The sequence below is a fragment of the Phoca vitulina genome, unplaced genomic scaffold (assembly GCF_004348235.1).
Source record: "Phoca vitulina isolate PV1807 unplaced genomic scaffold, GSC_HSeal_1.0 scaffold35, whole genome shotgun sequence".
Taxonomy (NCBI): domain Eukaryota; kingdom Metazoa; phylum Chordata; class Mammalia; order Carnivora; family Phocidae; genus Phoca; species Phoca vitulina.
Window position 1 is genome coordinate 13967181 of NW_022589738.1, and position 16146 is coordinate 13983326.

General features: G+C 45.1%; 1 protein-coding gene across 1 annotated transcript in view; it reads left to right on the forward strand.

The window, feature by feature from the left end:
• Positions 1-327: 327 nt before the first annotated feature.
• Positions 328-16146, forward strand: part of USP9X (ubiquitin specific peptidase 9 X-linked) — a 165227-nt gene continuing 149408 nt past the window's right edge. The window contains exon 1 of the mRNA XM_032426561.1: positions 328-466. The gene's annotated coding sequence lies outside the window, so the exon portion shown is untranslated. The remainder of the gene's footprint in view (positions 467-16146) is intronic.

The window sequence follows — 16146 nt, forward strand, 5'->3', positions numbered from 1 at the left end:
GAAAAGTACGGAGGGAAATAAATGAAGCAAGAAAGCCAAAGTAGTAATAACTCTTAAAGCTAAGTGACAGATGAACTGAGACTCATTAAACTATTCTCTATTTTCCCGCATGTTATTAAGTTATTCAGCTTCAAACTCACCCTTCTATGCTCTACCCTTTGATTCGGGGGGATGGGATGCGACCATCCGCATTCCAGCTCGACCGGCTGCTTCCTGCTAGACTCTGCCTCTAGGGGGCGATAGAGGGAGACTGCAAGGCGGGAGGAGGACGTAGCAACTTAAACTCCTTTCTGTTCTTCCTTGTTCCCTCCTGTCAGCTTCCTGCTGCTGTCAGCATTCCCCTAGAACATTTCTTCACCGCCGCCCCAGCAGCGCCTTTCGTTGTCTACAGCTGAATCCGGTTTGCAGCTCTCCAGGATTCACAGAACCAGACTCATCCCACCCCCATCAGCAACACCAGCATGAGGTGAGTAGCACCCCCTCCTCGGGGGTCTGGGTCCCAGTTCCATGGAGCCCTTCCTCCAAGCTTCTAAGTTGTAACCATTCCCTTCTCTCTCCTTTGTACCCCAGCCCTGGGGCTGGTAGCCGCTTCCTCCGGTTACTTTCTTTACGATACCTTAGAGTTCTCTTTTCACCACTGGAGTTAGCTCCTTTACAACTTTATGCCTAGTTTACGGGTTTTTTTGGTTGTTTGTTTTGTTTTTTAAATAGTAAATCCTGTCTGTTCAAATAACCAAGGCGCTTTCTACCTCCTGGCTCGTCCCTGATGAGAGGTACTCGCACTCCCATCAGTCAGTCCTTGGTTGAGGGCTGCGATCAGGGGGCTCATTCCCCAGCATTTCTGGGCTGCCACATGGGCAGCAAAGGCAACTTGAGCAGCTGAGCAGGTTCCGGTGGCAAGAGAAAGTCCTTGGGCGAAGTAATGCAGGCGCTACCAATTGGAAGTTGCGCCAGTGTGCACTAAAGTGATAAAGAAGGTGGGGGCGGCTCGACAATTTCGCTACACAGCCAGATGCCCTTTATAAAACATTAATTTCTAATTACGGAAGGGTTAATTGTCCTTGAAGGACAGTTACGAAGAAAAAAAGCTGAAGTCCTCTCAGTCACCGGCCCCAGTTCTGATTCCCTTGTCTTCCCTCCTACCCAGAGGCAGCCAGTGTTACCGGTTATCATTTACATGTGCTTTTCTACATATATATGCTGATTAAAACATTTGTGGCGTTATGCGTAGGTTTAAAAGTTTGGTTTTTTTTTGCGAAGTATACGTATCTTTTTGCAATTTGCTTTATTCACTAAGCAGTTTGTCTTGGATGTCGTTCATTCCATATGATGACGCATAGACCCACCTCATTCGTTTCCTTTTTTAAAAAAGATTTTTATTTATTTATTTGAGAGAGAGAGTTGGGGAGGGGGCAGAGGGAGAAGCAGACTCCCCGCTGAGCAGAGAGCCGGACGCAGGGCTGGATCCCAGGATCCTGAGATCATGACCTGAGCCGAAGTCAGACGCTTAACCGTCTGAGCCACCCAGGCGCCCCCCCATCTCATTCTTTTCACCTGCTGCCTAATATTCCTTATTAGGAGTGCATATGCCATTGTTTATTTCCCTGTTGCCCTATGTTCGCTCTTACCCACATTCTGTGATTAATGTTCATGTCCCTGCATCTTTGTACCTGTTGAGGGGTATTTCTCTAGAGTCGAGACAGAGTAGAAGAAATGCTGGGTCAGAGAGAACGCATATTTACAACTTGCATTAGATGTTAAAAATATGTCCTCCAAAAGGTAGTTGCAATTTACAGGCTGTGATACTGTGATAGGTAATAAGAAATATAAATTTGGCCTCCCTTTCATTTCTGGCATAGAGCTCCTAAAACCCTTGGAATTTCCTAAGTGATGAGAGCAACAAAGGTGTCTTTTGTTATGTTAATGAGTGACATTTGGGCTGCACCTAAGGCTGGGGGCTGGTTGCCAGGGGAACCAAGTATGAATAGAGGGTTGGAACTTTCGGTCCCACCCCCTGACCTCCCCGGCGGGGAGAGGGGGCTGGAGGTTGAATCAATCACCAATGGCCAATGATTAAATCGATCATGACTATGTAATGAAGCCTCCATAAAACCCCAAAGGACGGGGTTCACAGAGCTTCCAGGTTGTCGAACACGTGGAGTTTCAGGCACAGTGGCGGGCCTGGAGAGGGCATGGAAGCACCTCATCCTTTCCCCAGACCTTGCCCTGTGCACCTCTTCCATCTAGCTGTTTCTGGGTTATATCCTTTTATAATAAACCGGTGCCCTAGTAAGTAAGATGTTTCTCCGAGTTGTGTGAGCTGCTCTAGCAAATTAATCGAACCCAAGGAGATGGTCATTGGACCCTCCAATCTATAGCTGGTCAGTCAGAAGCACGGTTAACAGCCTGGGCTTGTGACTGGCATTTGAAGTTGATGTAGGGTGGCCGGGGGTAGGGGAACAGTCTTGTCGGACTGAACTCTTAACCTGGGCAGTCTGATGCTGTCTCCGGGTAGGTGGTATCGGAATTGAGTTGAATTCTTGGACTCACTGCTGGTGTCAGGAATTGCTTGGTATTGTGTGGGAGGCCCTTCCCCCAACTTTGGATTTGGGTCCAGGAACCCAAAAGAGTTGGTGGTCAGTGAATTGGGATTTGCTAGACCGTCCCTGGCTCACAGAAACGTGTGGTTTGGGAAGAGAAAGGATGAAGGGACGTCGGGTGGGGATGAACCTCTTGATTCCTGGGTGTCCATGTGGTCACGCAAGGAATGGAGCAGCAACTGCTGCCTTCAGTTAACTAAACATGGACCCAACTCCTGGGCAGTTGGAATAAGGAAGTACATACTAATGATAAAAAGGCAAAATATTCAATCCCTTGGTCATCATTAACTGTAATAGCTAAACTAAAAGGGAACGCTCAGTTGGACTTTGATGCTAGTCCAAACTCCGAGTTCAGTGAGTCTGAGCTCTGACCATTAGCCTCAAAGCCGCCCCCCAAGGTAAAAGTCACTGTGGGGGAAGGGCGAAGCGAAGAAACTTTTGTAACTAGGGGCCTATAGTGTGCAAGAGTTGTTTTCATTTTGTCTAGAAGTATCCTCAGCTTCCTGAGGAAGCCTCACTGAACGGGTTTGGGGGAGTAGCTGATTGGGGGCGGTGTCTCTGGTCTGAATGCCCCTGGGTGGAGGAGCGTGTTTGGGTCGGTGCCTGACCCACAGATCACTATGGAACAATCGCAGGTGGCTGTTATGTGATCCAGACATTTCCCGAGGGAACAACCAGTCTGGTGGACTGCATAAAAGCCACCCTAAGCCTTGTTAATCCTTAGAAAGGGGACTGTCCTTAACCCCCATGAATGCCTAGTGAAAACACCCCGATGAAGCAGCTGATACGCTTCCTATGCAAGGCATCTGGGACTGGCTTTATGACGACCGAAATATTAACCCGCTCAGTGTGCCCATTACCCAGGTCATGGTAAATGCTGTGGTTGAGGGGGTCCCTTTCTCAGGGGCGCCCCATGTAACCTCGTTGTTGCAAAACCAAAAAACAGCTCGGGAATCCTCATCGAATTTGCTGTCTCAGCTTCTCTTCAGGGGTCTTACAGATGCTAATGGAAACCTTAGGTTAATTAACAAGCCAATGGGGAAAGTCAAGGGACGCTTCCGGAACTAGGTGGAAATTTTTGAAGTTATTAAGAAATGGTGAATAAAGTGAATATCGATAGGAGCGAAGCAAAGAGGAAACAGAAAGAGGACTCGTCCGAGCCGGGTGGAAATTTTTAGATGATTAGTGAGAAATAGGTGAACTGTTTTTTGTTTGTTTAGTATATATAAGTTGCATAATTTTTTTTTTTTTTTAAGAAATAGGATGAATAAAACAGACGTTGATGAGGTTAAGACGAAGGCTTCAATACAGTACTACCTAAGGGTGGTTGGGCCAAATGGACCCCTGTTGCTCCTCCAGCATTAAAGGGCCCCAAACAATCCTGTTTTATTTACCCGTTTGGAGAAATTTTACAACCCGGAAGGCAAAAATTACAATGAAGTACCTGACCAGCAACTGTGTGGGTGAGCAGTTAGGCAGATTAATCAAGATAAAGATTGACAAAAGGGTCAGGGTCCCTTGGCTTGACCCCCTCACTGGGAACCCAAAGCCTTTATAGCACAAGAGTGGGTGAAATGGTCAGAGAAGAGAAGTTTCCCGGACTCCTTGATCTGGGAGTCCCATAAACTATGGTACCAAGGGAAGCCCTGACTCCTGCCACAATTAAATTGACAGAATGTAAAAACATAGGGTTGATAGGATTATGAAAGTTGGAATGTTGAAGCTGATAACTCTCTAAAGGAATCATGTTAACTTTACCTGAATGTTTTATGGGGATGGATATTAAATGTGGCTGAGGAACACTTCCCTTACCCTATATAACCTGTTGATGAAGTCCTAACGGAGGCTACAGCTAAGAATGTGAGTTGATGGCATCGTGGTAAAAGTCTGTAGGAGAATTTGTATGTTTGAATAGACTTTATGGGAAGGGGTTGCGTTTCTTTTACCTGATGGCTAAAAGGCAAAATACTAGGGATTGACAAGGGGTGGACATTGTATCTGACGGGAATACTTCCCCTACCTAGTATCGTAACAAAAGGCACGTACACTTGCCCTACGAGCAATAAATATTAGTGGACGTGCTAAATGGGAACCAGTAAGACCCCTGAGCCCACCCAGTGGAGGGTGGAAGCTGGAATGCTGGTAAGCCCAATTCTCCCCAATGTAGAGTAGAGTACACTATGTAGAGTGTAGACTGCGGCTTATGGCAAGAGCCTCTGAGCGCCTCCCAGTGACCGCTACTGGGACTTTGGGGAAGAGAATTTTGAAGGGCATTTACTACCTTGCTATGGGATATTAATTGAAGCTGAGGGACATACATGATCTTGAAACCTGAAATACCTGTAATGTGTAGGATGTTGTTGGAGAAACACCTTAATAGGGACGGCAGTGCCTGGGGAATGCGAGGAGGAGTTTCCTCAGGAGCAGGGAGCCCCCTTTCCCCTAGGACTGACCCTGGAACCGTGTGAGGAGCTTGCTGGATTCTCTGGTCACTTAGTCAGTGCCCTATAAACAGCTCTCGACTGACGGACAAAGGGCTGCTTGATTTGTGGACAGAAGTTCCACGGGGGTGGGGGTGGGTAGAATGGAAAACATCTTGCTTGGAAAGCCTCCATTCTGACTGAAAAAGGTAAAAACCCATCAGCTCAGTGGTCTGAATTGCATGCTGTTTTGCTAGCAGTGATGGAAGAATTGAACCGTGATAAAAAGCCTGTATGTTTGACTTTTTACTGACTAATGGGCAGTGGCCAGTGGCCTGGGCTTCTGGTCAGGCAGGAGTGCAGCAGAAATGTGGCCTATTAAAGGGATGCCCACGCAGGGCATGGCCCTGTGGAAATTTGAGGGGTGCATTAAGGTAGGGCGTATCAGTGCCCATCAGAAGAACTCCCTTCCAGGTTCGGAAGGTGGTTGGAACAAACCAGCGGATCTCCCTCTGTGCGCCCTTGAGGTGGCCGCCTGGGTCCATGAGATGAGTGGACCGGGGGTCTGCAGCAGTGCAGAGATGGGCTGGTTCCAGACCTGTGCCTCTGGCACCTTGTGAGGCACAAAATGTTAGTAAGACTTGTTCTGGTAGCAAAGGAGACAGACTACAGATGGCTATGTGGCAGATTCCCTGGAGGGGGCAAGTGAGACTGATGCTGGCAGCCCCCGGGGGGCTACAGCGCGTCCTGACAGCAGGAGTCACTGACTCTAGGCTGGCTTTGCATACCTGGTGGGAGGGGCAGATGCCCCAGTGCTGGGAAAGAACGAGAACCGAGGACACGGTGCTACTTTGGACAGCCCGTCGGCATTTCTTCAGACCGAGGAATATACTTTATATAGCTGATAACGTCCAACACTGGGCAGGGCTATCCTCCTCAGAGTGCTAGTTTGTCAGAGAACGGATGGGGTGACTCAACAGTGGTTGTCGGAAGATGGGGGGTCGGGGTGGGCAAGGGGGAGAGAAACACATGAAGGGGGCTGGCTTACAGGCCTTCACGAGTGTGTGCTCACACTCAGCGCGACAGGAGTGTCCCCACTGGATAGAGTCCTCTGTTTTTTCTGTTGGATCTGGGGAAGAGGGGGTATGGAAGGTGCTAGTAATCTTTCTTTTCCACGTTGCCTCAACTTTTTTTTTTTTTTTAACTTGATGCGGGGGTCACAGGACCCAGGACTACAAGGGCTGGATTCCTAAGCAAGAAACTGCAACTGTGTATTTTTAACCTTTGTGTCAGAATTCCTAAGGGCCTGATGGGGCAGGATGGGCCTTCACCCCTTCTGGCGAAATTGGGGCTAACAGCGAATTCAGCTGTATGGTCTGGTGGTAAAGATAGCCCACTAGTTCTGCACGTGGGTAACCTTACCTTATCTGACTAGACCTGGACTGAGGGGGAGGGACTTGCTAGACTAGTTTTGCTGCCTGCAATCTACGCCAGCACAGTGGCCAGACCTAATGTCCCTTCCAGAGGTGGGACGGTTTGGATATAAATGGAGGGAAAGAAAAATAGTAGCCGAGAGGTAAGGGAATGAATGCGTGTGTTATATAATGAGGGAAATCCAGTATTACATTGACCTCTCCAAAGACGCTCAGAGCGGGAGATGCTGTTACTTCTCAGCTTGAGTATACCAGATGACTGAGCGGGTGAAGCCGAATATTGCCGAGACCACTCTTGTTTTTGGAACCTGACAGGATCCAGTGGAAGCCTGCAAACCTGAGTGGCCAACCCGCTGGGATCCCGGAGGACTGCTCCTCCTCCATATGATGCTGGACTGGATAGTTATTAATGACTGAATGAGATATCTTTTTGACTTTTATGATTGTTTTGCTATTAGGGATCCGTGTTCGAAGACCAGAGTGGACTGTGATATTGTGGTTTATAATAAGAAATATATTTGGGGGGCACCTGGGTGGCTCAGTCGTTAAGCGTCTGCCTTCGGCTCAGGTCATGATCCCAGGGTCCTGGGATCGAGCCCCACGTCTGGCTCCCTGCTCAGCCGGGAGCCTGCTTCTCCCTCTCCCACTCCCCCTGCTTGTATTCTCTCTCGCGCTGTGTCTCTCTCTGTCAAATAAATAAATAAAATCTTTAAAAAAAAAAAAAAATAAGAAATATATTTGGTCTTAGAAGTCCTAAAACCTTTGGAATTTCCTCCTCGTTGAGAGCCTTAAAGGTGTCTTTTGTTATGTTCATGAGGGACTTGGACTGTACCTAAGGAAGGGGGCTGGTTGTCTTGGGAACCAATCTTGTGATTAGAAGATTGGAAATTTCAGACCCACCCCTCTGATGGGTGGGGGGGGGGGTATTGAATCAATCACCATTGACCATTGATTTAAACTAAAAGGACAGGGTTCAGAGACCCTCTGGGTTGGTGAGCACATGGAGATGTGGGCAGAGTGGCACGCCTGGAGAGGGCATGGAAGCTTCTCATCCTTTCCCCAGACCTCTCCCTATGCATCTCTTCCATCTGGCTGTTCCTGAATTATATCTTTTTATAATAAACCAATCATCTAGTAAGTAAAACGTTTCTCTGAGTTCTGTGAGCCGCTCCAGCAAATGAATTGAACCCAAGGAGTAGGTCGTTGGAACCTAGCCAGTCAGAAGACAGGTCAACGTAGACTTGCAGCTGGTGTTGGAATTGAGTCACCAAGGAGGGGGTCATTGAACCTCCTATCTATCTATAGCCAGTTGGTCAGAAGCATAAGTAACAACCTGCTTTTGTGACTGGTGTCTGAGGTCAGGGATGTGTGTGTGTTGGGGCGGGGGGTGGCAGTCTTGTAGGACTGAATCCTTAACCTGTAGAATCTGATATCTTTCCAGGTAGATAGTGTCAGAATTGAGTTTGAATTCTCAGGCACCCTGTTGGTGTGTGAGAATTGTTCGTTAGTGTGGGAAACCCTGCCCCCACACATTGGAAATTGTGTTTCAGAATACCTCGAAGACAAGCGACCTAGGAGAGTGCCAATGCTCTTACTACAGGACGCAATATGGCTGCCTTATCCTACATGTCCCATCTGGCTCTGCTCCGGGCTCCTTTAGCAGAAGATAACCCGGGTGAGAGAGCTGTTCACCCTCACCACACCACAAAGCAGCAGGCACTTTCTGCACCCTACTCCCTAAGGGGCCACCAAGGTAGAGCTACTGTCATCAAGCTGGAGGTACCAGTACCCTCAGGGAGTCTTCAGAGTGGCTGCAGTGTCTGGTATCCAGCCGAGAGTAGAGTCTCATGGAGACTAGTGGATGGGACTTGTTCCCGAGCCCATGTGACAACCCCTAGTGACTCCTGGAGATAATTAGGTGCATTTTATGGGGGCTCTGAGGTCCTTGCATGAGGAGGTGGCGGGGCAGTTAGGTTATGTCTAGCTTTTGTTTCATGCAGCCAACAGTGGACCTGGTGCCTGTGGGAGTGGGAGCTGCAGGGAGAAAGCTACAGTGTCTTTCAGTTATCCCGGTGTACCTAGCGCTGGGATCTAGTGATGTCCCTTGTAAATACCTGAAATCTGCAAATATGAACTACCTTGTAGATATCTGAAAAAACTTTTTTCAGGGATAGGAAGGAACCAGCAAGGCCAAGCATCTGAGGTGGGAATGTGCTTTATCTGTTCACGGAATGATAAGGATGCTGGTTGGTATGGAGAGCGTGAGGCGGGGAGAGAAGGAAAGGATGTGAGAGAGATAATGATGGGGACTGGAAACTCCCTCTGCTTTCCCAGATGGTTTCCTGCCCAAGGGTTGTTTTAAACCAGGCCAGGTCTTGATTTCTTCGGTGATTCAGTTCCCTCAAAACCTCAGTAGTCCTCTGATCTTTTTGTTTTAGACCTTGCCCACGTTCTCTTCCTAGAGGTGATGGTGGCATCTACTTGACGTATTTGTCTCCTTGTTTCTGCGCTGCTCCCTTTTGAAACTAATGGGGGCTCCCTCGATCTCATCTCAAACAGCAGGCTTAGATGAGAAGGGCACCACCACCTTCAGTCTGATTTTCGCTTTAGGGCAGAGTCCCCCTGTTTAACTAAGGAGTCTTAGAAGCCTTTGTGTCCACTGCTCAGGCGGTCCCACAGGGTAACACTGAACATGAGGAACGAAATGACAGACCACCGGAGTGGTCAGTCACTGGCTATGGAAAAAGCCAGTTCTAAACTACAGCTAAGCAGTTTTATCGAAAGCCACGGAAGCTGGCAGCTGGATCCTAGCGAGGAAGCTAGAAAGGGTTGCCCTCCCCCAAACCAGGGAGATGGATAAGAAACGGCCTTGTGGCGGTCTCCCATAAGATAGGGGCGAGAAGCAACATTGTAGCAGCTCCTTGTCCTTAACTCCCTATGTTCCAGGAGGAATCACAGAGGATTCTGCCATGAGTTGGATCAGACTGCAGATCCCTTGTTTGTGTGGCCTACGTGGAGATAGGCAGGGTCACTGGACGTCCTGAGGGAGCTGTTCCCCTACACCTTTGTTACACAAAGCCCTTTTCAGTCTTATTATTTGGGATACAGAAGCAGTCAGTTTTTCTTTCTTTCTTTCTTTTCTTTTTTAAAGATTTTATTTATTTATTTGACAGAGAGAGACAAAGCGAGAGAGGGAACACAGCAGGGGGAGTGGGAGAGGGAGAAGCAGGCTTCCCGCGGAGCAGGGAGCCCAATGTGGGGCTCGATCCCAGGACCCTGGGATCATGACCTGAGCCTAAGGCAGACACTTAACCGCTGAGCCACCCAGGCGTCCCTTTTCTTTTTTTGAAAGATACTGAGATAGAGAGAGCAGAGGGAGAGCAAGAATCTAAAGTAGACTCCATGCCCAGCGGGGAGTTGGACGTGGGGCTCCATCTCACGACCCTGAGATCACGACCTGAGCGGAAATCAAGTGTCGGGGGCTCAAGAGCTACCCAGGCTCTCCAGCAGTCAGCTTTTCTAATCTTGCATCCCCAAATTTCTTATTTGATTTCTGCAACTTAACCAGCCCATTCTTACCTGAGCTTTTGTCTTTCTTGTAACACCTTGCTAACTATAGCAAGTAACCATCAATACACACTACTAACATCGCTTTCCACCCTCCTTTCTGAAAGCTGTGGGCTCAGGAGGCACTTAGTGCGACTTCCTTTTATTACAGGTAACATTTGCTGTTTAACAAGACAAGACTCTCCATCTTTTTATCCTCCAATATCATTTTCCTCCTTGTCCACTGGTTCAAACAACAAAAATTTCTTTATTGCTCATCGTATCATAACTGGTGGGTGAACCGGTCATTGGGACCACCCTCCATGCTGTCATTCAGAAACCCAGGCTGACTGAGGCTTTGCTTTTCTTCAACACGTGGCCACCAAGGTCATCCTTAGGAGTAAGGTTTGGAGCCATTTCTGTTATAGCAAGCTGCAAGGGGAGAAAAGCATACATTAGTATACTTGCGAGGTTTACACGGACAGGCTGGAAATGGTACTTGAAATTTGTTCTCGCATTCCATGTGGCCACACCTAACTGCAAGGGAAGCTGGGAAATGTGTGCCCAGGAAGAAGAGGAAAGCATGGAGTAGGTGAGCAGCTAGCAGTCTGTGCCACAGGATGCTGTGGAATAGTTGTATTGGCAGTGTGGGTGGGGAGAAGTGGCTGAATTCTGGATTTATATAGAAGGTAGAGACCTCAGGGGCGCCTGGGTGGCTCAGTCGGTTAAGCGTCTGCCTTGGGCTCAGGTCAGGATCCCAGGGTCCTGGGATCCAGTCCTGCATCGGGCTCCCTGCTCAGCGGGAGGCCTGCTTCTCCCTCTGCCTGCTGCTCCCCCTGCTTGTGCTTTCTCTCTCTCTGACAAATAAATAAAAATAAAACATTAAAAAAAGAAAGAAGGAAAGTAGAGACCTCAGAATTTGTTGACACCAAGGTTTTGGGCCTGAAAAGTTGGAAGAATAGAGTTGCTGTATGCCAATATGGGAAAGGCTATTGAGAACTCCGTTTGAGACGTGTGATTTTTGAGGTATCCACATGGAGACATTAAGTAGGCAGTTGGAGATGCAGGTTTATGGTTCAAAGGAGTGGTCAGGACTGAATATATAACTGGGGGGGGGGCCCTTGTTACATATATGGTATTTGGAGCTATTAAACAGCACTGACTACAAAACTATATACAATAATACTGAATTTCATTCATTCTACAAAGTACATTTTTTAACATCTTAAGATCTTTGAAATTGGAATGTGTCTTACAACACTATGTATTATGATTGACAGTGTTTTCTTTGTTAGTATCATTTAGAATGATGTGTCTTGTAACTGATGGCACTCCAGATTCAATGAAATCGTAATAATAAGAGTAAAAACGATGATGCTATTGAGCACTTACTAGTGTGTGTCCAATACCGTGCTAAGCCACTTCCATGATTATCTTTACATGCAGTTACAGGAATATTAAGCACTCAGATGCGGGGACGTGACGGCATGGATCTGAATTGTGGCTCCGAGTTTACAAACCATATGACCTTGGCGAAATGCTTACTCTGTGCCCTAGTTTCCTTATCTCTAAAATGGGATGATAATAGTACATAACTTACAGGTTTATTATGAGGATTAAAGGAATTAATACACGTGTAGTTCTTAGAACAGTGCTTAACAGGATAACTGCTAAATTGTTCACATTATTAACAAAATTAACATTGTTAAAACTGTAGAAAATATATGTATGTATGTAAAAATTCATCAAGCACGAAATCTTGCCATTTACGACGACATGGATGGAACTAGAGAGTATTAGGCTAAGTGGAATAAATCAGTCAGAGAAAGACAAATACCATAAGATTTCACTCATATGTGGAATTTAAGAAACAAAACAAACGAGCAAAGGGAAAAAGGCAAACCGAGAAACAGACTCTTAACTATAGAGAACACACTGATGGGTACCAGAAGGGAGGGGTGTGGGGGGTGGGTGACATGGTGATGGGGATTAAGGAGGGCATGAGCACTGGGTGTTGTATAGAATTGCTGAATCACTGTATTGTACACCTGAAACTAATATAACACTATATGTTAGCTAACTGGAATTTAAATAAAAACTTAAAGAGAAGAGACCAATGTTTCAAGCAAAAAAAATTCATCAAGCTATAGTCTTTAATGCATTTTACCAACATTACTGTGTATATTTTATACTTCAGTAAAAGAAGAAAACAAACAGAAAAGTCTGGAGAAAAAGAGATCATCTGTCTTCTAAATAAGAAAAAAAAAGTTATGTGTGTGGAATGATATTCATTGAAGTATTACTATTTTTTTTCTTAAAGATTTTATTTATTTGACAGACAGAGCAGGAGAGCACAAGCAGTGGGAGCAGCAGAGGGAGAGGGAGAAGCAGGCTACCGGCTGAGCAGGGAGCCTGACGCCAGGCTCGATCCTAGGACCCTGGGATCATGACCTGAGCCGAAGGCAGATGCTTAACTGACTGAGCCACCCAGGTGCCCCTCACTGAAGTATTTTTGTCTGAAATTAATATAGTTGCTCCAGCTTTCCTTACGTTAGTGTCAGCACAGTACATTTTTTATGGTCCTTTTACTTTTTTTTTTTTTAATTTTTTTATTGTTATGTTAATCCCCATACATTACATCATTAATTTTAGATATAGTGTTCCATGATTCATTGTTTGTGCATAACACCCAGTGCTCCATGCAGAACGTGCCCTCCTCAATACCCATCACCAGGCTAACCCATCCTCCCAACCCCCTCCCCTCTAGAACCGTCAGTTTGTTTTTCAGAGTCCATTGTCTCTCATGGTTCTTCTCCCCCTCCGATTTCCCCCCCTTCATTCTTCCCCTCCTGCTACATTCTTCTTCTTCTTTTTTTCTTTCTTAACATATATTGCATTATTTGTTTCAGAGGTACAGATCTGAGATTCAACAGTCTTGCACAATTCACAGTGCTTACCAGAACACATACCCTCCCCAGTGTCCATCACCCAGTCACCCCATCCCTCCCACCCCATGGTCCTTTTACTTTTAATTTATCTGTGTCTTTCTATTTAGAGTGGGTTTCTTGGGGCACTTGGGTAGCTCAGTTGGTTAAGCAACTGCCTTGATCCGACTCTTGATCTTGGCTCAGGTCTTGATCTCAGGGTCGTGAGTCCAAGCCTTGCATTGGGCTCCATGCTGGGTGTGGAAGCTACTTTAAAAAAAAAAAAAAGTGGGTTACTTATAGACAACAAATAGTTGGGTCTTGTTTTTTTTAATCCACTCTGACAGTTTATTTTACTTGGTGTGTTTATTATTTATTTATTTATTTATTTATAGATTTTATTTTATTATGTTAATCACCATACATTATATCATTAGTTTTTGATGTAGTGTTCCATGATTCATTGTTTGCGTATAACACCCAGTGCTCCATGCAGTATGTGCCCTCTTTAATACCCATCACCAGGCTAACCCATACCCCCACCCCCCTCCGCTCTAGAACCCTCAGTTTGTTTCTCAGAGTCCATAGTCTCTCATGGTTCGTGTACTTGGTGTATTTAAACCATTGATATTTACTGATCTAGTTGGATTAATAGTTGCCATATTTTTTCCTATTTTCCATTCACAGTCCTCATTCTTTGGTTTTTGGTTTTCGCCTTCCACCCTTTCTCTTTTTCTTTTCTTTTTTCTTTTTTTGGAATGAGGCATAATTGACATACTATATTATTCTCAGGTGTGCAACATGATTCGCTATTTGTATATATTGTGAGATGATCACCACAATGAATCCAGCCAACATCCATCACTATACATAGTTAATTTTTTTCCTGTGATGAGAACTTTTAAGATTTACTCTCTTAAGGGTGCCTGGGTGGCTCGGTTGTCCTTAAGCGTCTGCCTTCAGCTCGGGTCATGGTCCCAGGGTCCTGGGATCGAGCCCCACATCGGGCTCCCTGCTCCGCGGGAAGCCTGCTTCTCCCTCTCCCACTCCCCCTGCTTGTGTTCCCTCTCTCGCTGTGTCTCTCTCCCATCAAATAAATAAAATCTTTAAAAAAAAAAAAGATTGATTCTCTTAGCAACATTCAAATATCCAATATAGTATTATTAGCTATAATCTTCATGCTGTAAACTGTGTCCCCATGACTTATTTATTTTATAACTGAAGTTTATACCTTTTGACACCCTTCACCCATTTTGTCCAGCCCCTCCACCCCCTGACCTCCCAACAATCACCAATCTATTCTCTGTATTTATGGGCTTGTTTTTTTTTTTTTTTTTTAAGATTCCACATATAACTGAGATCATATGGTATTTATCTTTTTCTGTCTAACTTGTTTCACTTATGCCCTCAAGGTCCATCCATGATGTTGTCACAAAATGGCAAGATTTCATTCTTTTTTTTTCCTTAAAGATTTTATTTATTTATTTGAGAGAGCATGGGAGGAGGGGCAGAGGAAGAAACAGACTCCCCGCTGAGCAGGGAGCCTGACACTGGGCTCGATCCCAGGACCCCAGGATCATGACCTGAACTGAAGGCAGACGCTTAACGACTGAGCCACCCAGGTGCCCCAATTTCATTCTTTTTTATGGCTGAATAATACTCCTGTGTGTGTGTGTGTGTGTGTGTGTGTGTGTGTGTGTCTGTCTGTCTGTCTCATTTTCTTTATTCATCCATTGATGGACACTTAGGTTGTTTCCATATCTTGGCTATTGTAAATAATGCTGCAGTGAACATGGGAGTGCTGTATTCTCTGGTTTTAACTGAACATTTTGTGTGAGTCTGTTTTCTTTCCTCTCTTTGCGTATCAATTATACTTCTTTTTTTAGTGGTTGCCCTAGAGTGGGCAAATACACTTTTACACTAGTCCATATCCACTTTCAAGTAACACTCTATCACTTCATGGAGAGTGCACATACCTTATAACAGAATATTCCCAGTTCCTCCCTTCTGTTCCTTATGATATTGCTGTCATTTATATCACTTATCTGTAAGCTTATTAAGTGTTGTTATTGCTAACATTGTTGCTATTGCTATTTTGAACAAACTTCTCTGTTAGATCCATTAAGAATAAAAAATAAAATATTTTATTTGACCTTCATTTATTTCTTCTCTACTGCTCTTCCTTTCTTTGTGTCAGTCCAAGTTTCTGACCTGTATTATTTTCCTTTTTTCTGAAGCACTTCTTCCAACATTTCTTGCAAGTCACTCTACTGGCAGCAAATCCCCTCGATTTTTGTCTGAGAATGTCTTTATTTCCCCTTCACTTTGGTAGGATAATTGGATGGATATAAAATTCTGTGTTGGTGGTTTTTTCTCTCAATACTTTAAATATTTCACTCTTCACTCTTCTCTCTTCTTGTTTGCTTGGTTTTTGAAGGGAAATCCAATGTCATTCTTACTGTTGCTCCTCTGTAGGTAGGGTGTTTTCTCCCCTCTGGCTTCATTCAAGACTTTTTCTTTGTCTTCGATTTTCTACAGTTTGGGTAGGATATGCTTAGGTATACATTTATTGACATTTATCATGCATGGTATTCTCTAAGCTTCTTGAATCTGTGGTTTGTGTCATTAATATAGGAAAATTCTCAGCTATTAAATATTCCTTCTGTTCCTTTTTCTGTTTTTTCCCCTCTTCTGTTATTCCCATTATGCGGATGTTACATCTTTTGTAATTTCCCCACAATTCTTGGATATTCCGTTCTTTTTCATTCTTTTTTTTTTTTTCTCTTTGCATTTCAGTTTTGGAAGCTTAGGTTAACATCTAGTCAGGCTCACTTATTCTTTCTTTGGCCATGTCTGATCTACCAATAAGCCCAACAAAGGCATTCTTCATCTCTGTTACAATGCCTTTGTTTCTAGCATTTCCTGTCGATTCTTTAACAGCTTCCTACTCTATGCTTATTGTTACTTATCTGTTCTTACATGTTGCCCACTTTTCCACTAGAGCTCTTAGCATATTAATCATAGACTTTTAAAATTCCTGGTTTCGTAATTTCCACATCTCTTCCATGTCTGAGTTTGGTTCTCATGCTTTGCTCTGTCTCCTCAAACTCTGTTTTTTGGCTTTGGTGTGCCTTGTAATTTTTGGTTGAAAGTTAGACATGATGTACCGGGAGAAAGGAACTGTGGTAAATGGCCCTTAGTGATATGGTAATGTGGGGTAGAG